This window comes from Corvus hawaiiensis, chromosome Z (assembly GCF_020740725.1).
Source record: "Corvus hawaiiensis isolate bCorHaw1 chromosome Z, bCorHaw1.pri.cur, whole genome shotgun sequence".
NCBI lineage: Eukaryota > Metazoa > Chordata > Aves > Passeriformes > Corvidae > Corvus > Corvus hawaiiensis.
The window spans coordinates 36,960,432-36,984,356 of NC_063255.1; the positions used below are offsets into that span (position 1 = coordinate 36,960,432).

At 33.2% G+C, this 23,925-nt stretch overlaps 1 protein-coding gene across 2 annotated transcripts in view; it reads left to right on the plus strand.

Moving 5' to 3' along the window:
- CNTNAP4 (contactin associated protein family member 4) overlaps positions 1 to 23,925 on the plus strand; it is a 219,476-nt gene that overhangs the window by 50,036 nt on the left and 145,515 nt on the right. The gene's annotated exons all lie outside the window — the stretch shown is intronic.

A 23,925-nucleotide genomic window follows, 5' to 3' on the forward strand; every position in this document is an offset into this window, starting at 1 on the left:
TTTTGGTTAATTCAGACATAATTTTATGGAATGATATAGATGAGGTGACATGAAAATTTCTTCAGTCTTCTGGAAATTAATCTTAATAAAATCAGTTTTAACTTATATTTTATTCCTTATTTTTCAGTGAGAGTAGAGACTCAGTACTTGCTATGTAACCACGAATAGATTTTTCTACACTGAATTTGTATTTAACTCTTTTCTGTGGATTTCCCATGCAAAACCCATTTGTAGGTATATGTACATGAAAGTTTTATTTGGATGGAAAAAAGCTAGTCATTGTACATATATGGTTATAAACAAAAACATTGAGCCACTCAAGAGATGATTGCTAAACCATACAGACCGTAAAAAAAAATCTGCTACTAGGAAAATATGACTTGTGTGTCAGTGATTTTATGGAAGCAATGAAGACATCATCACAGTTTTAGAAGAAATTGTGTGATAACTGAATGCAGGTTTACCTTTAATATAGATAATTCTCTAGTTTGAATAAAAACTCTTTTTTTGGCCAAAGTTACTGGTTGGGAGTGATTGTGACCTTCTAACATTCATTTCGGACAGGCAGATTGTGGTTCTAATTCAATAATATGCTTGGTTCTTAAAATGCCAAAGTTAGGGGAAATAAAATGCATTTTAGGCAGGAAAAAGTTGAGTGTTTTTACACAGATTACACAGGAGTCAAAATGTTGTCATTCATCAATAAAGAAATAAACTAAATATGTAATATACACCTACACGGTTTCAGTTGGTAATGGAAAGTTAAAAAATAGCAGGAAATTTATCAGAAATGTGGGAAGTTGCACTGAAATAGTTCTTTAATCATGTTGATTTGTGTTTACTAAATTTATATTGAAAATCAGTAGGAAAAGTTAAAAGAATTGAGGAGAGAAAACTTTAGGCTAAAAAATAAAAGGAAAATATATACTTTACATGAAGACATAGTAAAAATGATAACAGCAGAGAATGATTAGTAAAACAGCTAACTGAGAATATGTTTCAACTCTCTTTCTGTAAAGTAAAAAGGTAATGTGGTTGAACTCCATTATAAAAAAAAAAAATTTCCAGTCCATTAACAGTTAGGGAAAGTGGTAACATCCAGGAATAACTCATTAAATGTTCTTCAGACTTTTAATTATTACTAGTTCATTGATTTCCTGAAGTTTTCAGATATTCAATACTCAAGCAAAGCTAGTGAATATTCTTGCTAACTGCTAAATTAGTTACTGGGACATCAGCTTTGCTGGAAATAATGGAAAAGTAGATAGAAAAATTAAGTAACAAGAACTAAGTAAAAAACCCCAAACACTAATAGCAGTTAAATGTTTTTAATGGAGAAGTAAATTTTTTAAACCCCTGATTTAATTATTTGAGGTTAGCAGACATAAAAGGCAGGAATTTAATATAAGTAGAGTTTGACCTTTGGCCTAATGTTGTATGAATTTTTAATTTAAAATAATAGCACCATATCAATGCAGTCCAAATTAAATGTATTAAAATCTAGCTGGTGAACCTCAAAATGCATTTATCATTACTATATAAAGGTATTTTCACAGAAGTTCAAAGGAAACTCTAAGGCCAACTTTATTCAATACTTATGTTGATTATATAGAAGTAAGCACAAATCATTTGTCATGAAATGCGTAATGGCATGAAGATTGGTGAAATAGTGAATAATCATGGCAAAGCAATTATGCAGAGATATGGTAATCAATGTACCTGGTGAAATAAACACTTTAACAGGATGAGTTATAAAGTATTTAGAGGAAAGAGTAGAGGTCATACTTATCAAATAGGAACTGTATTCTACAAAGCTGTGACTGAGATTAATCTGGGAATTGAGCTAAACTGGCAGTTCTCCTTAGCTTGCTCTCTAGCAACTGAAAAATGAAAATAAACCAAAAAAAAAAACCCAAACATTAAGCTTGTGCCTAAGCAAACAGAAGAAAGAAGTTCTTACTCTTAATATAGCTTCATACTTTACCACTGAGGTGTTGTAAAATTCTGTATCCTGAAAGTCCAGTTGAAATTCTAGGCTGTTTTCCTATGCCAGTGGGAATAGGTGACACAAAAAATGTTCAGGGAAGGTCCTCCCTTTTTATGTATCTATCCGCATAAGAGTAAGTGAAACAAAAGGGAAAAAGAGCAAAGGTAAAGTGCACTTTATCCTTAGAGGGTGAAATGAGGCATCCCAAAAGAAGGGAAAAAGCAGCCAGCATTCAGAGCATATCTGCCTGGGGTAGTGATAGGAATTTAAATACCAATACCTAACTCAGTCCGTCAAGGATGTGTTTCTGTCCACTCGTTGCCAATAATTTACATGATGAGTAGTCAGCTGTAGTCTGGAACTATGGAGGGTTTGCTCTGTCTGCAAATTCTTGATGTATTATCTCCCAACCATGATCTGCGAAAGAGCTCTTTACCACATGGAGAGAAGGCTGTGTCATTGTTGAGCTCAGCATCTTCTGGTTTTGTCTGCAGTGGGCTGTCAGGCTGGTTGTACACACACTCTAATTCACCATTCAATCCCATTGGAAAAGATACGTTAATTGCACTGTGAGTCATCATGCTATAAGCCTTTGTACCCAAGAACGCAGGCATTCTTTTGAATTAATGAACTTTTGAAACCTTGCAAGAAAAAAATTCAGAAGACAGTTGTTCTTCTAGAGTGAACATACCATTGGAATAGCCTTAATATTTGGATAGCTAAATAAGCTGAATAAGAATTTGGCTGTGATTATCTTGACCCATATTCACGCACAATTAATTAATCAAAAATATGACAGAAGAAAATTGAATATAGAAGTTGTTAAATAGCCAAAAAAACCTGGCTTACAGCTTTCTCTTTCCCTGAAGTGGGAAGAAACCCATGTATTTTAATTATGCTGTCAGCTTACCCTGCCAGTTTTTCAAGAGCAGCCTGAAATTTTGAATGCGTTAACAGCTACCATGTCTATTTGTTTTATTTTTCCTCTGGTGTTTTTAGGGAACTTCTTTGTTTTTTTCATTAACCTTTTCCATTACACTGAATGTCATACACTTTATCACATTCTTTTTGTTACAAAGAGTATTTAAAGGATAGTTATTCAATATGCTACTGTAAACTTCATTTTTTTTTTTTTTATAAAACAGTATACTTTAATCACTTTTTGAGAACTCACACTAAGTAGGTCAATATGGATAAATGAATTCGAGCAATCAGTAGTTAAAAAAACATCAAGCCAGCAGTTAAAGAAAATACCATTTCTTAGACAATAAGGTCTATTTTCATCATTTTTATAAGAAGCAGTTCAACCTTCATAATGTAATGCTAACAATTAAAATGGCAGACAAATTAGAAAATTTAATTGCAGCTAGGATTGTATGTCACGAAAGGATAATTAGGAAGAGCTTACTTGCTCCATTTCAGTAGTATGCAAATAAAGTTCATTAAAGCTGATATTTTGCTCTAATAAAAGGAATAGGAAAAGGAAACTAGAGCAAAGAAGATCAAATCTGACAGTAATAATAATGTTTTTATAAATTAACAGCAAATCTAAGTTGAACTAATGTGATGACATATTTTTATGACTTACCTGTGTTTAATGTATGTATATGCGTTAGGAAAATGGCAGAAATAACAATCTAAATATTTTGCTTTCAAACAAAAACCAATAAGCACTTCTACACTGATTTCTGCAAAAAAACCGAAATTATGTACTGCTGTCCAGTGAAAGTCCAGGACCATTCAGTTTCTGAGGAAGAAATCAATTTGGTTTTGTTTGTTTGGGTTTTTTCTGTAGTTAATGCAGTAATTACGGCTTTCACTGAGAACATTACCATGGATCTCTCAGCATATTAATGATGAATGTTTTTTAATGCCATTGTAGAGCTTCACTTTTTATGTAGAAAATGTTTTTAATATGTGTTCTAAACACCTTAAAAAACTATATGGGCACATAGGAAAGTTGCATATGGCATTGCACATGCATATGTTGCATGTACAAAATTTTAAGAAATTCTCAGGAGTATACCAGCCTCATTAAAGGTAGAATTTGAAGCAGTATTATTGCATTAATGTCTAAATTTGAATTAATGCTATTTTTAGTTTTGCTATATCATCTCTTCATATGTGTATAGGGTTTGATTCTGATTTGCAAAAGGTTAGAAACAAAGTGAGAAAGAAAGGAAGAAAGAGCAAGAGAGAAATAAAGAAGGAACTAAACTACTCTTAAGCAGAGTGAGTAAATGGGATCAAAGATTCACTAATATTTTAAATATTTACAGCCCACTGTGCTTTCATGAACATTTATGAGGAGTTAGGAATATTTGTACAGTTATTTCAAGAAACCTAATTCCAGTCTTGTCATCAAAATTCATTCAAGCATAACAAAGCATAACAAAAGGTTTCAACCCTCTATTTCATGTGTTTCATCATTGGAATAGCAAAATCCATGATGAAATACCGAGAAGTAGTAAAAAAAATGGTAATAAGGGTACATTATTGTTGAAATTGTTTGTGACTGTTTTCCTACTTGAAATATAGCTATGGGGATAGAAAAAATAAGAAAAATCTTTTTGCAAAAAATCATGTTGAACTACAGTACTCAAATACCCTACACGCAACCTTGAACAGGCTTGAGAGCAAGATCAAATAAAAATTTACTTCAAAAATAAAATTTGCTACAACCCATCTCTACTACCTTTTTTTTTAAAGTTAGTATAATAAAAATAGAAATCTGGATTTAGCAATTTTGTTATTCTGGGTTTAGATAGTTTTAAATAATATATTTTTGAAATCTTAGATAAAAGCTGAATTTTATCCAAAATGTGAATCATCATGATATTATTTAGAGAGTCAAAATAGAATTTGACGCCCAGGACTGCTTTTCAGTAACAAAATATTTAAGATCATGCCTCCTTTAATGTTTTGATGGATGGAAAAATAGATCATATGTGATAATGCATCTGTGTTACTTCATTTTTCTCTTGTATGTTTGAAGCAGGGGTAAAGGAGCTTAAATTCTTTTTTGCTGAAAAATGAAAAGCACTTAAAAGCACTCACCAATTGCTAGATTGGACAAAACCAGATTTTGGAAAATTTCCTAAATTAAAAAAGTACAAAATTTTCTGTGTTGTGTAATAATGACTAATTTCAGCTGTGGTGCAAAATAAGTTTGAATGTCATAAATTCCAATTTTGAGACAATTATTAAATTTTTAGTTCTAAAGGAGAATAATATAAAAATACAGAACATTCTTCCTGCCACACCCCTGCAAAAAGTTCTGAAACTTTACTTATACAAAGGGTCTTTCTTTTGACATCTCATTTATAGTAGTTTTCCTTAGCCTCTTAAGGACCAACTTTCTGGCATAGAAGATAACGATTTTTTTTTCCTTTTTATCATCCTGCTCATACTGTGATGTTAGTGCCATACCAGATTGGCTGAATGGAGAACTCAGGATCCCTAGACTAAATTAATCGCAAGGCTTTACAAAATGATGTTATTCTGATGAATATCCTAGCCACTATTTCTCTCAGTGTCATATAGGCAGATAATTCATATAAATATTGTCATAATCATTATAGAATTATGTTAAATTTATATATTACATTCTAATCTACATCTTTAGGTATCTCAGAGATACAGAAAATCATGAACTTAGCCTCTGCAGGTAAGAGATAAGAGCTGAAAGTACATCAGGCACTCTTGAAACATGTCTTTAGAAAGCATCACTCACCATATTTAGTTGACTAATATCTAAAGTAGAATTGCTGGCAAAAAGTGGCTTTGACTTGTCTCTGTCTCAGTTTTTTGATTTCTATCCATCAATAGGATTTTATTTTAAAGGATAGATGTAATAATAAAGATTAAGTAAAATACTCAGCTTTATTAGATAATCACATTATGTATGCAAAATGCATTTTTGTGTACATAATACCATTTTCATTTGTAATTTTAAACTTTCTGCCAAAAACTGCTCCTGCTCTGGACTTTTGAAGTGAAAGGAGATGTTTTGAATGAATTTCACTGCTCTTGGGGCCAGATGAAAAACAGCGGTCTTTGTCTAGCAGTCTTATATCCCTTTTTATTTCTTCCAAAAAAGGAATAATTTATATTCTAGAAGAATAATTTTCAGTTACCACCTGTTGCATATAGAGAGTTAGAGAAATTAGTGCTAGGTCATGAAAATTTGTGTAAAATAAACCCAGTATATACTTGTTCCTCTATTTTCTTCAGATTTTCACTGAACAATGAAATTTATCCATCATTCTTCAATAAATTTTTACTCCTGCAGTACTTTGACTGATAACCAGAGAGGTTGTAACAAATTATTTTCATGCAGATAATTGAACAAGGGTGTAACAAAGGTTTGAGCTCTACAGAGAAGAATATAACAGCGCACTAACATCCTTGTCCATGTTGGAATTTTCCAGTCATTGCTGCTGGTATATATACCACACAAAACTACAATGGTGAATCTTTGGCCATACGAACTTGCAAGACAACTTTGTGTACTTGACTTTAAGATTTCCTTCACTCTCAAGGGACTTGTTTCCATAACTCCTCCCAATGGCCTAAAGCAGTAGAAAAACGTCAAATAACTACAGCAGCAGGATTTTGCTGTACAAATAGGAATGATAATGTACTTTTAGTTTGATTTTTATTTTAATTCGTGTCATGATGATTGACTGTGGGGTAGAGTGAGCAGAATTGATTTGGATGAAATCAGTAGAAATTTTTATAAATATTTTTAAGTCCTTTATGGAAGCACCCTTTTTTGGAGACTTTTTTGTCTGCCTCTTCATTTCCTTTGTCATTATTTTTTAAAACTAAGAATTCTTTTGTTAGTTTATTAACACAAACTTCAGTTCATACATTAATGCCATTGAAGAATCAATAGATTATAATACATCTTAAAAATAATTTTTTTTGCAGGATCAAAGGTATTTCTATTTGTAATTTTCTACAGCTAAATAATTAATGAATTCTATAAATAATTCATAAACCATTTATTAACATCTCCTGTGGATGTTCCAAAAAGCCTTCATCTGTGGGTTTTAAAATTCCCATGAATATGGCATGCCAGGTGCTTTGTATGATGTTCTACGTTTCTTCAGTTTTAAATATTAGGGACCCAAATTACAGCATCATGAAGATTCTAGAATTGAAATAATTTCTTTAATGTTCTTTCTGTTGTTGTGGTCTCTTCCTAGTGTCACATTGGTAATTGTAGATTATAGCTTATAAACCATGTTAATCAAGTGAAAAGGTCATCAGTAAATTAAGCTGGTCAGTCTTCAGTACCTTGGGGTATAAAAGATCATCTTCCTTTATATAGTAAGTGGGCTTATCTAGATTACCAGCACTACAGCTGTTTTGTTTGTCTTAAGAATAAGAACATTACATTTTGTGTTGTTCTTGGCGAGTTGTTTCTGGGGTTGTTGTTTTGTTTTTGGAGGTGTGTGTAGGTTTTGGGGGTAGAAGTTTCTCCATTTTATACAGTTATTTATTCTACGTATTAGTGTGGCTTTCATTCTGTGTTTGAGAAATGAAATGCGATTGTGCATTAGACTCATTGTGACTGTGTCAAGAAAGAAAATGAGGGGTACTCTATTTAAATTTATGCACGTCTCAGTTCAGACTTTTTGTAAGAGGTGGTTTGGGTGTTTTATTTTCCAGTGCCTTAACAGGCTAGAATTGTAGGTATGCAGCAATAGCCATTGCAAAAGTCAAATCTGCAAACACTCTGAGGTTAGAAACTGAGTGTTTGTAATGAATTTATCAAACTTTCTGTCTGAGGTATTCTCTAATCCTTCAGTAGACAATTAGCTTGAGTAAAAATGGTGCTGCTATGAGACATACCCGTGTATCAATTCACGCTAAGGTTGCTGTCTGCCTGAAGCATGCGTGGATTGCAGGATGTCTCACTAACAGATTATTCCCTGTACCATTTGCATGACAACATAAAGAGGTGATTGATAAATGGTATGACCTGCAAAGAAAAAAAAAAAAAATTACATTTTGCAATTCATAGTAATTCTACAGTGCTATGAATATATTTCACAAAATCATTGCCACAAGGCTAATTTCCCTGTATTGAGACAGAAAGATAAGCAAAGAGAAATGTAACCCCAAATAATCCTGTTTGAGGAAGTAGGTTGAAAGGAAAAACCAAAATAAAAATCCAAAGTAAAATCCAAATTACAAAATTGTTGCCTACATTAAAAAATGTGTCTCAGGGCAGGTAATTCATTGTGTTCAAAACTAATTATTACTTCTGAAAATATAATGAACCTGAAAGTTCAGTAGGGATCTTCAAGACTTCGGAAGATTTTAAACCCTAAACAGAATTTTGAGTCCATTACCCAGGAATTTTGTGAAAAATAATTATTAAAAAAAAGCCATGAGAAACTAAATCTCCAGGAAAATAAGAAAGACTTAGTTAAGATCCTTTGCATCTGTCCTATGCTTGTATTTTACTGCAGGGTTCAATTTTTTAAAAAAGTACTTTGAAGGCTGAAAAAACATGTTTTTCTCAATAGGGGCCAAGAATTGTGAGTAACACAATAGGAGAAATATTGTCCCCATTTTATCATCATTTATTTTTTGTTGATAAGTTGAAATGATCTCTGTTAAATTTTCTCAAATGTAACAAAATAGATATATTACTGAATATCCTGTATGAGCAGGATACTACATGTATAGCTAATACAGTTTTGAAATGCAGATGGGGTTTTAAGTACATAATTACTGTCTTTGATCAGGCATTGATTTAAAAATATCCACAACTGAGCTCTCCAGTGTTGCCAGCTGCAAGAAGAGAAACACAAAGGTGGGAATTTTAACACAGACACAATACAGAACGCTTTGTGCTTTTAGCATTATTTCAGATGATAGCTGTTTATTTCAGTAATGCTGTGAAATAAAATTGAAAATTCTGAATTTTTAAAAGGGAATATTAGAATAATTGTAATAATTGAATAATAATATTAAGAAAATCTATAAATAGATTCCATCAAAAATCTTTTCAGCATTATAGTTTACTTGTTTTGTGATTGATGAGTAGAAGTTGTGTTCATTATTTTTAGACATAAAGCAGCTGAAGTCTTCCTTTAATATTAGATCCTTGAGCTATAGAAAGATGAATGTCTTTCTGATGGGAAATCAAAAGTGTCTATTGATTCCAAAGCGTCAGTTGTCAAAAACACACTGGCAGGAGCTCACTGATAAATCAGTTTTCAGACAGCCTTGATATTTTGACTTCTAACATTTTAAAAGGGATTAAGCTGTCTCATGTTGAAGTGCACCTGGTTTCTAAATATAGAATGAAGGGATGAAGTGGGATCTTCACTTTTGCTGTTGTGGAGAGGGATAATAGATTTACATCTGGCAACCAGAACCTTTTGTTCGCAGTTATTGTATGTCTTTAATTCTGAAATAGGATGTCTGCAGTTTAAGGGCATTTATAAAATCACTAATGTGTTTTATTAATCTCAAAAATAAACAAACCAAAAAGAATAGAGCACAAAATGTTAACTGTAGCCAAAGATGTATTAATCTTGAATTCAGGAGCCTAAATATTGTAGAAGTACCTTAAATCAAACAAGATCAGGGCTGGTTTGGCATGAGAAAGAACTGGAAAAATACATCTATTTTTTTTAAATAATTTTGATTTCTCTCCTTTTATTCCAGCTCATTTGACACAAAAGGTTTTTAGTAAGATATTCAGTGGACCATTCTCATGTCTTTCAATGTATCTTTACAATATTTATATGCAAAGGCTTCAAGAGATATTTCAAATATGTTTTGATTAATAAACCATGAGAGTTTAAATAGATATTTAACTTCATTCATTGTAAGAATTCTGGACAACGCATGCAATTTTATTTTGTTCATTCCTTTTTTATGGTATTGTTTTATCTCTTTAGATCTTCCACGTGTTGTCACAAATAATCACCTTGTTAACTGAATATCCTTTTGGCTTTTTTTTTAATATTACATGTGTGACTCATTGCATTGATAAATAGAGTATTGCATTCTGAAGTGAACACTAGTTTGCAAAAGAGACACCTCTTCCGTTTTAGAAATAATTGCTCCTGAATGTATCTGGTACTAGAAAAGATCTTCAATTTCCTTCAAAAGTGAATGCTTTACAGTTTTTCAAGATACAGTTATTAGAGGTATTCTGAATACTAAAATGTAAGTATTCTGACTGTTTTGCAAAGTTTAACCCATCCACAGCTGAATACATTTGCATTTTGCTAAGAAGAAAATATTCAGTAGAAAAAGAGTAAAAGCTCTTTGATCATTAACTATGTGTGCTTCATACCTAATCTAAAATAAAATAAGCCAGAAGAGAGTTTAGTTTTGCTATTTATTTTTAATGATGAATCAGGATTCTTTTATTTTAAAGGAATAGTTCAATAGGGTTTTTTTCTGTGTGCTTCTGCTTTTTGCACTTACCATCTAGCTCTGTGGACATACTTAGGTATAAGGTCTTTCTCATATATTGAAAAATAGGTTTTTTTACTTACCAAGGCTTCATTCTCTATTACCTTTTTCACACCCTCTAATAGCAATAATAATTTTAAAATACATTTTGTAGGGAAGTCAGTGTATAATAAGTAATATCTGTATATACTCACAGGACTAGATTCTAATTTGATGCAGAAGGCCAGCTGTCTACATTTAGCAAAAAGTCGACCTTGAAATTGGTAAGCTTAGAAGAGTAGTCATGAAAGAGCAGTTCAGGCAAAAATGAAACGATCCATTGAAATCATAGATTTCACAAGTCATTACATTGTTTACTGTGTTTCCTCAAGGGATTGTTTTGCGTTTTGGATAACTAAGAAACCTTGATTATTTTTCTAGCCTGCAGAAATGTGGAAAAGCTTTTATCATTTAATCTTTTTCAACATGCAAGTGCTAGAGACATAAGTATATATACGTACCAAAAAAAAAAAAAGTAATTTCAGCTTATTTCCTGATTAAAAAAGCAAAAGAAAACAAAGAAAAAAACCCCACCTCGCCTTCTGTTTATAACTGCAACAAAGAATCTCTTATTTTTGTTGGTATATGAGTATTTGTCACATAAAATTAATAATGTGATCATAATTGGGTCCTTAAAGTTTTCTGATATGTTTACATGGAAACAAAGATTAATATAATCAGACTGTTACAGGGAGAGATGCTAACGGAGCCATACTTGTGTGTAGGATTCTTCACACTCAAATGAGAAAGCAAAAAACCCACCACAGCTTTGTTCTCATTTCTTAAGAGCATGCAAGATATTTTTTTCTCTCACAAATCCAGAACAGTTTTCCGTGTTCATGTTTCCCAGAATTCTTAAAAACTTGTTTCCAGATTCATCTGTGACTGATCCATGTCTCTCACTGTAGTATCAAAGACAGTATTTTCAGCTAGAGTAAAATTTTGTGAGCCACTATTAAGCTGTTTTCCCTCAGGTGTTCATCATTTTCTGGGACTGAGGGTTGCAGAGAAAACAGGAAAAATTTGGTAAAATTGAGACCGAACTGGGATTTCTGTCATACAAAACTATAACACCAGGAATGTCAGTATGAATACTGCTGTACTGTTTGACCTAGTGCCAGGATGTGAAGCAGCTGGAGCCTCATCCTGGGAGGGTATACATAATAACAAACAAGAAGGTTTTTCTAAATGCCAAAATTTTGCTTGAGAGAAACCATATTCCCAGTACAGTTTTGGGCTGTATTCCATCTGCAGTAGCTCTCAAGTCCTTTCATGAGCCTTTTACACTCATTTCCCTAACCTTTACACAATTTCTAAGATCAGAAGAGATAAAGACACAATTATTTTTTGGCTTAGTGCTTTCTGAGGTAGTTTTGGCTTATGTGGTTGCAAATGTCCTTCTGGCCTTTCGTCCCAGTTCCAGACTGCCTGGACTCAATTTCACAGTTGAACTACCAGACATTCAGACCACATATGAAGGCAGTGCTCCTGGCTGACTGTCACAGGTAAGACCTGATCTTACAGATACCGGATATCCCATATAACATGAAAATAGTTATCAGAATACATTTTCCACCTCAAAATCCCTATGGAAATTGAATGTTACCTGCAACTGATTCATGTTATGGTACCAATAAGCCTTTGACTTCTCACTGAATCAAGAACAAATAGTATCTTAGTAATCTCATCCATGTAAAAAAGTTGACTACTGACAATACACTCCATTTGTTCAACATGTTTGACCTTGTTTTTTATTTATCTCACACCATCCATATTTATAGGGGGGAAAAAAACAAACAGAAAAAAACCGAAACAAAACAATACAACCCTCCAAAAAAACAAACAAACAAACAAAAACAAACCCCAAACCAACAGTCAGAGAATGTGTTCTTTCCAATATCACAGTTTATTTTTTCTGAGTGTCATTCATTACCATTCCCTTTTTCAGCCTATTTAATAATTTCGTCCTATACTCACACATTCAGTATTTATGATGAATCTGGTGCAGTTATTTTAAACTGCTATAAGTGAGGTCCACTTAAAGTCACAGCATTCTTTGTACCAATCTATACTTCTCATTTTTGATCAAATTCTTGTCTTCCCATATTTAATGTTCTGGCTTCTCATCACCTAAAGAAAGCAGAGGGAAATGAACTGCAAAATAAATTTCCTAATTTCATTTCTGGTACCTGGTGTTAGCTCATAAATCTCAGCACCACCAGTACTTCAGTGGAGTAATGCAGGCAGACCTTTCAGAGTTAACTAATAACCTAATAATATCTTGATTATGTTTCTGCTTTATCTATCAGCCAAATGTAGTGGTTGATAAGAAAAGGGGATTAAAAAAAAAGCATATTCTTGGCACATACTCATCACCTAATAACAAACAAACTCCTTATATGAATCTTAGAATTGCTAAAGGCATTTCTCAGATAAGAAAAAACAAAACAAAATATAAAGAGAAAATAAGCCTGAAAGACTCAAGTTTTCAGTCAACTTGTAAGTCTGACAGAATTTGAAATACCTGGAAATAATGGATAACCTTAATAATAAACCATACTACCAAGATTTCCTATAATGTAATTCTTCCTACAGTTTTTACAGATCAGTGGATTTGAAATCCAGATCTATATCTTTTCAATTTCATGTAACTTAATAAGGGAGGAAGAACATGTAGCTCTTGGCAAGCTATGGTTGGGCAATCAACATTCAGAGCTGACATCTAGCTGTGAAAGGCTCCCATAATATGATCAGCTGAGGGCAGGTTTGTGACTGATTTGTGGCCCATTCTGAGCCCTTTTGTATAGTATCCTATTCAGTAAAATACAACATATTTGTTAATGCTTAATTACTAAAGGAATAGGAGCTGAAAGTGGAATTTTAGCTATCTGATCTCTTATTTCTCTGGTAGCTCATATAGTAGATTGTCAGATACTGAGTAAGAAAAAAAAAAAAGCGACATAATATTTGTGGGGGTTTTTTGTTGTTGGATTTTTTCCTAGAGACTGTACTTTGACCTCTGAACTACCAATACTTTGTTACCTAAGAGTAGATATTTACTTTCTGGTAAGAGTATAATGTCTTTTTAGGGAGCATCATATATTTTTATATTGGATTTAACCATTTTAAAATTACACAAATTCATTCTGTGCTAGTGTACTTTAAAAAATATTCCATTTAATTTCCTCCCTTTCACCCTGTAAGTCTGTGATACTGTGGATCTACCCTGTAACAATGTTGGGGAATAGAACATTCTTGGTTGTCTTATTTTTTAAGTAGTTACATGTTAGTAGCTCTCCAAAAATCCTGATTAACTTTCAGAAGAAAAGCTCCTCTATGACACTTTAAAGTGCAAAACACATAAAAATTTTACAGCTAGAAGAACTTGGGCAACCTGGTGTTGTGTGTTGTTTTGTGACTGCCTGTAGTAGGTGGAAGATGAGAGATGTGGGATAAAATTTATCGGATGACAAAAAAGAGAAAGCTTATTACACTGGTTTCCAAAAAAATACCTTTGTGAAAAATTTGACTTTTTTAACATCCTATTTTAATCTAACATCTGCTGCATTACTATAGCATTCTGATCTTGACTAGGAGAGCAGGTTTATTTCTGTTCAAAATTGCCTTTTTACTGAGAACTCCAGTTAAATTTAATTTTCAGAATTAAGATCATGTTGACCTTCCTATCCAAATTTTATGTGCTATATCTGCATTATTTTTCATTTGTTGGCATAATTTTTGAAGCGTCATAGGCTTTTTGTGAGATTTTGGCTTCTATTTTGGTCTTTTCTTAAGACATGAGACTGGTTTAGACTTGGTAGACAGAATATAACCTTTTCAACAAACTGCAGTATTTGACAGTTTCTACACTCAGTCAACATCATTATTATTGCACAACTGTAAGACTAACATTCTGGCAAAAGCAATTGGAAATTATTTCCTGTTGTTTAGCTTGTGATTTTGTTGTAGCCCAGTAAAAAAGGAGACATCTAACACAAAAAAAGTTATTTCTTTCTACAAATGATAACAACAACAAAATAAGATTCAAATACGAATGAATAATTAATGAACTATTCAGCTTTAACTCTTAATTAAGTTTCACTACCATCTACTTATTTAATACCAAAGATCAATATTCTCTAAATACTAGTTTTCAATGTGAAGAAATCTTTACTGTACTACATCTTCATTCCCCTGTGTAAGTAGATAAAATTTCTCATAAGGACCAAAACTTGCAAAACCAAGAAAATTAAGTCTTATCATGTGGGCAGAAGTATAATATACATAACATCTCAGTTATGAGTTTAAAGCTCTAAATCCACATCTCTTAAGAGGCAGAGAGCAAGTTTTTATTCTTTGGGCAGTTTTTAGTCAATTTGGCTTCAATCCTTGACTAAATCTCTTTGGACTATCCAGGAGTAAGTAGAAGTGAGTTCTTGAATTCCTAAATCCATTTGCAATCCAGTTAGTAATGTACAATTTTTAGCCACCTTAGATTGCTATATCAAATAAGTAGTATGCTTTTACTATTTGAGGGACATTAAGGGATCTCTGTGTGTGTATATATGATTATCTGATGGATACGGTCAGCTTCTCTTTTTCTAGTACACATATACACACACACATACACATATATATATGATATATTTATGTATAACGTATGTCTATATATAATGTGTATACATATACACATCTGTGATGTTTATCATCATAATCTACTTCTAAAGATCTTTTAAAAGTAGAGAGCTAAAACTTCAATTCAAAGCAGTCTACAGTTCCTTAACACATTACACATATAAAAAAAAAACAACAAAAAAAACCAACCAAAAGAGAGAGAGAATAATACAATTTTTTATTGAATATCAATCTAGCAAATCTTGGATATCTTATGATCCAGGATAATGTTTCAGTATATAGATTTAGTTAAACTGGTATATGAACGTTTTTGCATAAAGAACAGTACTACAACAATAACGCTGTTAGACATTAGCTTGCAGTTTGGAATACATAATTACATAAATATAGATTTAAATGAGAGACAAATATTGTCTGGTCGCATTCTACTAATATCTATGTGATATTACTGTGTCCTAAAGGAGTTTTTATTTTATTAAGTAACATTTTATTTACCTGTGTGTTGCAAGAAGTTGAAAATAATTGGCAAATAAGTGATTTTATACCTAAAAATACAATAATTTGATTAATAATTCCTGATATCAGATGAACTTACAGTTCATCAGGATGATGCTAAAGGATGTTCAGTTCACAAAATGAATTCCTAAGGGCAAGAAAAGACAGTATAACCATTAATAAGTTGTCCTGGATGGCATGAAATTGTGTTTTGACTGTTACTTAAATCCTCTGCAATACTTTAAGTAATATAATACTTACGAAGAAAAAAATAAAGTTGGATCATGGTAGCCTGCGGAAGTTGCACTGTTCAGTGTATCAAGGTTTTTAACAGTAATATTACTTTTCTGAAAGCTATAGAAACTTTTCTACACAACCGCTACTATGATTTATTTATTATGACATATATTACTGTTATATAGTATTATTACTGGTCTGATTCCAGTGGCTCTGCTGTCTGTAATGGCTGTCATTAAAAGTAAGAAGCTGTGATGATCTGAAAAGATGGGATTAGAATATGCAGAAATACACCATTTTTAGTCTGAGAAGAGTTTTTAAGTTAAACATGATTTTATAAATAATACAGCTTAGTTCTGCATTAGTTATACACCAGTTGTTTTAAAACTGATGCAAATAAAAAATCCCTGAATTACTCATTTGGCTGTTGAGGTTGGCTGATTTAGTTTCATAAACATTATAATGCTATTCTTGAACATCACAAATGAGGACTAATATTATTATAATACTCTGAAAAAAAAGATCCAGAATGCTGAAAAATGAAGCTTTCTCCAGGGACAAAACTTAAGTGAATGGAACTGCAGTTTTTCTTCATTATTAGGTACCTCAATTAATAAGTGTTGTCCTCCAATACTGTATGAAACAATAATAAAGCTCTGTTATTTATAGCGTACCTCCTACAATTTAAATATTTAACCAACAAAGATGTTTTCTTCTGACAGTCAAACCAGATGTGATTATATTTCTTGATCATGAAATTCCATTAGTCTGGCTCAATTCCATTTTCTCTCTGTTATTTTTCTAGTCATCATTATTATACTCTCAGGCTTTATGCCAACAAATCTGAGTCAGGAGTCAATGCTGTGCAAAATGTTGAAACCTCAAACTTAAAATGTTCAAACCTCTTCGTATTTGTGAGTGCTTCTTTCTAAATTATGTGGGGAAATAATGATGTCATAATCCGTGAATTCTGAAAAACACAGATATTACACAAATACACAAAACCAAAAATTGACTTGAAGATGAGCAGTGTATAGTTTTTGTTTTTTTTTTCTTTAGTTCTTTTTATAAGAATAGGAATCTTAAACCATGGAAGGTAAATGATTGGTCGAATCTCGACTTTGTGAAAACTTCATAATAAATTTCTCCAGCAAAATTTTAGCATTCAGGTCAATATGAAAAATATTATTGGAAACTAAATACAGGAGAGTTATACTAACTTCCCAGCTGAGGATCTGGTATAGTGTGTCATCTATAGATACCAATTAGTAAAGTGGTAAGTGTCATGTGACGTGTATTTGTAAGTGAACAGAATGCTGGGAGTCATGACTAGAGCACCAAATTAGGGAAATACTGTATACGTAGGGGATATTGCATGTTCCAGTTTTACCTCATCCTTTTATGTTCTTGTCAGGTCAAGTTGCTCACAAGTGTACAGCAGTGTGACTGTGCATGTACATGCGTACTGTGACACTTGCACCTTACACAAAGTCAAACTGTAATCAGACTAGACAATTCTGTTGACTTACAGAGTATCTGTCATTCTATTGCAGAATATTCATATTCTTGTGCACATAATCACAAACAGACTTAAAGGACCAGAAGACTGATACTGCACATGTTTTCTTGAAAAATCATGTTTTCTTTGTGCAGGGCCATAACCAGATGGAGCTGGCCAGTGTCTCCCTGATGCCAGCTGTAGTAATTTACACTGATAATAATGGAAATAAAATAGAGCTTTTCTGTCTTAAATATGTATACTTAGAGTATTTTTGCTTGGAAACTGCGGGTGTCCATATTTTTTCTGTTTGCTTTGCTATACTGAAGGCATCGTGTTTACTGAAACAGGTGCCAAAGTCAGTGAATCAGCATTTTGAAGGCTGAAATAGAATTTGCTGAAGTACCACTATCAGAAAGTGGATTATTGAGGATTGAGATTAAAGTAGTGATAAAAATGAAAGGTACAAACATGTTCATCTGCTCAAAGGTACTGTCCTGCTCATTTTGTTGTAAAGTATACATACATATCACTCTGATAAGTTAAACTGGAGATGATACATCTAGTTATATATTATAACTGGTTGATAAATATCAGAGGGGTTTAAGATTTAGTTTGATTGTATTTTGAACTTGCTGATCCTTTTACAGTTCATTGATACTGCTGTTCAACACTCTTCCAAGTAGTAGGCAAATCCTCAAGGAAAATGCAAAATCTGAAATACTCATCTACCAGGTTTGATTTTTTTTTTTTTTTTTTTTTTTTTTTTTTTTTTTTTTTTTTTTTGCGGTGCATTTTAGGAAAAAAATAGTTATTCCATACCTGTGTCAATCTGTTCTTAATAAATGTCACTATTTCCTGTTAAAATGCCAGTGGTGGATTTATATTTGAGGAGACAGGAACACAAATCATAAATGAATGATTGTATCAGAAAAATATGATTTAGATACACATATTTTGTATGTTTTGGTGTAATTCACATCACTGGAGATTGCAGCTGGTGTTAGGAAATTTAATTTAATTACCCTGGGAAACCTCATCAGAATGCTGTCATAGTAGCAAATGTTTAAAATACTTACAGTCTTCTTGCATCACATATATGAATGTCAACTCATCAATGCAAAATATTTTAAGCTTGATTTCTTTTTCTTTGAATTCTGTGGCCATAGTCAATAAAATACTGGGATGGCACGCTAGCTTGAAGTGAACAGGAGTAAATGCTAAAGAACCAGGATAATTTGGTTTCAGACTTTGGGTTTGCCTGGTTGTTAGACACTGGAATGAATGAAAGCAAAACAACCAAGAAAGAAAGAAGAATACTAAAATGTCTACAAGTGAGTGAATTGCAGATGTTCAACTGTAAAAAATCTTTCGCAATATAAAAATATTTTTGGCCATGAAAACTATGGCTAATTATCACTTCTAGCTTAAAATTGCAAGACAGGAATGTAACATGTTGGGCAAGACTGCTGAGCAAGGAAAACAAATATAGGTGGCTCAGTGAAAGCAGCTGCTAAGTAAACAACGTGACAAAATTTAGTAGGTTGAAAGAAGTTGTGTAACTTTATAAAACTGCAATGAACAGTGTATTTGAGCTACCTATGTTATTTTTTTGTTTCACTGTAACAAATATTTATACAATAAATACATATTTTCCATTTCCACTCCTGGTAGTTTGTATTTCGTGACATAATGATGTATATACAAATAGAAATTACATCAATACAGAAATTCAAATGAGAATGCTGCTTAAACTCAGTGGTGTAGCGAAAGATGGTGGCAATCAAATTTCTTTATTTTTGTTTTCCCCATGAAACTTTCTGTGAACAAAGTAAGTTCCGCAGGAAAATTTACAATGATGAGATATAAGTGATCCTCACTTCACTGATGGAGAAAAAGAGAGAGAAGTTTAAATATTGAAAGTAGTGAACCACACTTCACACAGAGCAGGATTTTCTAATAGAGCATCCTAAACCTGGATAGTCTAGAGACAGTAAGAGAACAGCACTATTGCAAGAATACACTCTCCCAAGGAGACAATCTCCCAAATTAAGTCCTGTTTTACTTTAGTCTTGGATTTTTGTCAGAATACGTGCCAAAAAGGGGTACAACTGCTATGTGAAATTCCTAGTTCATAGTAAGGGAGATGGTTTGCTTAGCATCAAGTAAAAGTGGATGGTAATAGCCAAGAATGATGTAAATCTTGCAACGAACTGGCATATTTCCAAAACATTTTTTTCCTAAGAAACTTTGTGAAGAACAAGAGCTTTTCTTCAGCACAAATCTCTTAGAATGACATTTATTTAATACCTGTCTCCTGCTGGAGGAAGGAAAAAACCACCTTTTTAGTACAGTGCAGAAGTGGCTCAGATTATATCCTACACAATTACAGCTTCATTACCTACATAAAAGTTTTTTAGTCAAACCTGGGCTTTCCAGTGCACACAAAAGATGTTGCCTGCTGTAGGGCATTGGTTCCTAGCACTGTGTGGTATGCTGGTGATGAAAAATCAGAGCAAAAAGTAGTGGCTTTGATAGGTCTTTGAACCACTGTCAGTATGTTTTCCTTTTGATAAACTATGTCAGTTTATCAAAATATCTCCCTTGATATATTTACATATGATTAATTGAGGAGAAATGTCTTCTGAGCTTTCTGAAGAAAAGTAAAATGGGATTCACTGACTCATTCCCCTAATTTACTGTTAACGCAGAAGGGGGGTGAAATAAACTTACCTACCATCTTCTGTTTGAATGATGAAAGGTAGATCAAACTTTGTCACTATTAATACCATTTCTTAGTGCCTTTGTGTTGCACTGATTCAAATTCAAGATGCCTCTGAAACTCCTCTTGACATAGTAACTACTACGCGTCACAAATTATTATTAAAACATAGTATTAATTTTATAGTACCTGTCAGAATTTGGAAATTTAAGTTCCTTAAATATTAAATATTCTGACAGTTGAAAAAATAAATGCAATTGGTCTTTCTCTTCTAAGATAGTACATGTTTTCATTATTGATATTCAGTTTCAGAATATCTTAAAGTTAGACCTTCCTATAAAATTAAACTTTTTCTACCTTTGAGGCTGCTGAACTGGTTGCTACACCCACCTCCCTTAGAAAGTTCTATCTGACTGAAGCATTTATATAGCTCTTTTTATGTTCCACCTCAAAAGTTGATGAATTTTTTTTTTAGTAGTTCTGATTTCCATTGACAAAGCTCTGCATGCCACCTGTGAAATACTCCTCAGAAAACTTAACTTCTCTACATGGATAAGCCAAAACTTGCTTGTTATGTCTATTATTTCTCAGAAAATTACTCAGATAAATTAATCTCATTCTTCAGATATTAAGAGGCAAGACTTCTTCATTCATTTTTTGACAGCAAGAGTAACTTACAGGTTTCAGAATCAGATGCTGTTTATGGGACTTTTCAGTCTGCATTCAAACAGTACATCTCATGATACATTCCTGTGACTGAGAAGTTCTGGTATCAGGCCCTCAAAAATGCCTCTTAGTTGTTCTCTGACAGTATTTTCGGAAACCTGGCCAAGAGCTTCCCTAATAATCCAGAAAATGATGGCTTATATGTTCAGAATGAAGGGGTGGTACTGAAGACCTTCAGAGTTTATATAGTGCAACAAATTTGGTTTTGTTGTAATATGTGGAGATAAGTATTGTTTTTCAAGAAGACAAAACAATTCAGAAACCTTCTTTGAAGGGGAAATCTTGTTTTGGATTCCTTGAAATATCTCCAAGATTCCATTCTGTTTCTCTACTTTCTGGGTTTTTTTTTTTCAGTATTGGACTTAACCTCTGTCAGTTTGTAAAGTAAGAAGAGAAGACCAGAAAATAGCTAAGAAGCTATACATGAAGTTGTGTTATGTAAGAGTATTTCTTAGTTTTCATCAGTTCATCTTAGTACTTCAGACAGCTTCAGCTAATACTTGTTTTTTTATATACAACTAACATTATTTAACCGTACTAAAATAGAAGGAAAATTGTGAAGACATTGAATGATTTCCTATGAAATCTAGTTATGGAAGGAAACTAAACTGTGACACTGTCTTGAAGGACAGCCATGGAGTCTTTTTATACACAGATAAAGTGACAGGACACAACTGCTTTTAGTCTCCTCCAAATCAGTAGTATCTCTCCTTCATGCAGAAAGTAACTGCATACTAGAAGTCTTAAGATTCCCAGGCTATTTAAGGCCTCTTGTTTTAGTAATCTTTAAAGAGGTATTTCTCTGATCTTACACTTTGGCTGAACGCACTATATCCTACTAACTTGCAATCTTAAAATCAGGAGGAGAGGAGACTGTGGAGATGAAAACACCAGTTGGTTAGAGCATGGTGCTAATAACACCAAGGATGTTTGGTCCCTGTATGTACCATCCACATAAGAGGTGGACTCGATGATCCTTGTGGGTCTCTTCCAGTTTGGAATATTCTGTGATTCTGTTTCCAAGGTTATACAGTTTGAGACCAGGTAGACAAGGGTCTTTCTTCAGGCAATAACAATTCTTTTTGAACAGCTGAGCTTTCCTGCACTGAATGCTCCTTTGGTTTTTTTAGGTGTTAAGATTGATTGTTTTGTATGATAGTTTTAAATATAGGTAATATGTCAGTATGAGAAAGACTTTTTAGTCCTGAAAATAATCTCATAGTAAACAACAGGATTTTGCTTAGATCACAGCAGACACAATGGAAGCTTCAGATAGTTTGTCAGGGAGATTCTCCTGAGGAGTCACAAAGTTCAGAAAGAAACACTTTGCTTTGTGAGCTCCTTCTCAGAGAGGAGTCTAGGTGCGGCAGGATCCATCCTAGTCCCAGACTTAGTCAAAAGTTGATGTCTAATGGTTTATGGGGGTATAATCAGCCTTTATGTAACTTTGTCCAATAGGGTTAAGGACATCAAACCAAACATATTTATATGAATAAAGTATGTTATTTGTTGAAACTGATAACGATAATGATTAGACTAAAAATCTTCAATCAGATTTACTTCCTGCACAGTATATTTGTAACTACTATTATAGTGCATTACTCTTTTTAAGCAATATTGAAGAAATTATATTAAAACCAGCAAAATAATTATTAACAGGAGCTTTATGTTACTCAACCATACTATTGACCCTGGGCAACTCTTTCAGCCTCAAGGAGTAACTTTGAGGGGATATCCTCACTCAAGGGAGGAATCTCCACATGCACTCCTAGAAGGAGCATGTTGCAAGTCGCTGCTGTAAGAAGAGGGACTGGGCTTTCATAGTATAAAGTCATTGGCTGCTGTTCATATGTTTCACGCCAGCTGTGTCAGCTCAGCAGCCTTCAGTTCAGCAACTTTAGATAAATTACGAGTATTATCAGTTGCTGTTTCCTTTATAAGGATGTCTGTATGCTGCATCCTTGGTGGTGCAAGTTTCTCTAGGGATATGTTGTTCTTCACATCCTCAGAATGTTTAGCTTTGGGATTGATGTGTTAGGCTGGCTTCACTGTTCTTTAACAACAAAAAGAGTGTAACCCCTTCTCTCCATCTGTAATCAATAACTTTTGCAAATATGGTAAAGTTCAAGCTGTTTTATCCCCACTTAGGCAGAGGATCATGCTACAGATCAAAGGCAAAAACTGAACAGCTATCAAAAATGTGGTTGAAAATTACTGTGCAGAAATTTTATAGATGAAGCAGTGACTGCAGAACTGGGTTCTGATCTAACTGTCCCTCTCAGCCTCCTTCAATCCGTGTAAAAAAAAATGATTCTGTGTCCAGTATTTCTTATTCACAGCTCAAGGTCCCTCATCTCTTCTCAGGTTTACTTGCCACAGATTATCCCTGGTTTCAAATTTTGAGGCTTATATCCATGTCTTTTATCACTGAAATATGGCTCAGAACAGCATTGCTGTGATAACTTTTGCATGGCCTTTCTGAAAAATGGGCCAAGCTGTGATTTATGCTCCTTGGCATCTTTGGCTATTTAGGCTCTTCTTTATAATTACTTTTCTTGCACTTTGCTGGGCTATAAGCGGGAATTTCTAATTGTATGAGCTCTATTTCTTGAATTGCCTCATTCGAACATAGAACTAAAATGTAAAAGACTAGGGTTTTATTAGAGGCACTGCTACTCTGGACACTTTTTTAAGGTGCCAACATTAGGTGCTGCTAGAAATGCATCAACACCATTTATTGCCCCCCAATCCCCACCTCCTTTATCTTTCAATAAACTTAACAGAAGCCTTGTTCTGTTTATCTAAATATAAGCCTACAGTTTTGTAATTCTCAGTTTGTGAAAGAGGATGAATTTCAGCTTGAGAAATGAAATAGTGTCGTACTTTGGTATTTTAGGGGGTTTGAATGCTGTAAAGCAGTTCATTTGATTTTTTAAACCCTTAGAAGACTGAGTTGTGAATTAAATGTGCATGCAGAAAATCTGCTTTGTAATAAGTGCAGGCAAATTCATCCCTGGTGCAACTTTATTGACTTGAAATTAAAATCAGCTTCTGTTAAATGATCCATATGGGAAATACACAGTTTGATTAATCAAAGGAAAGCATCCTTGCTGATGTGTGTTAGTTTTAAGCCTGAAC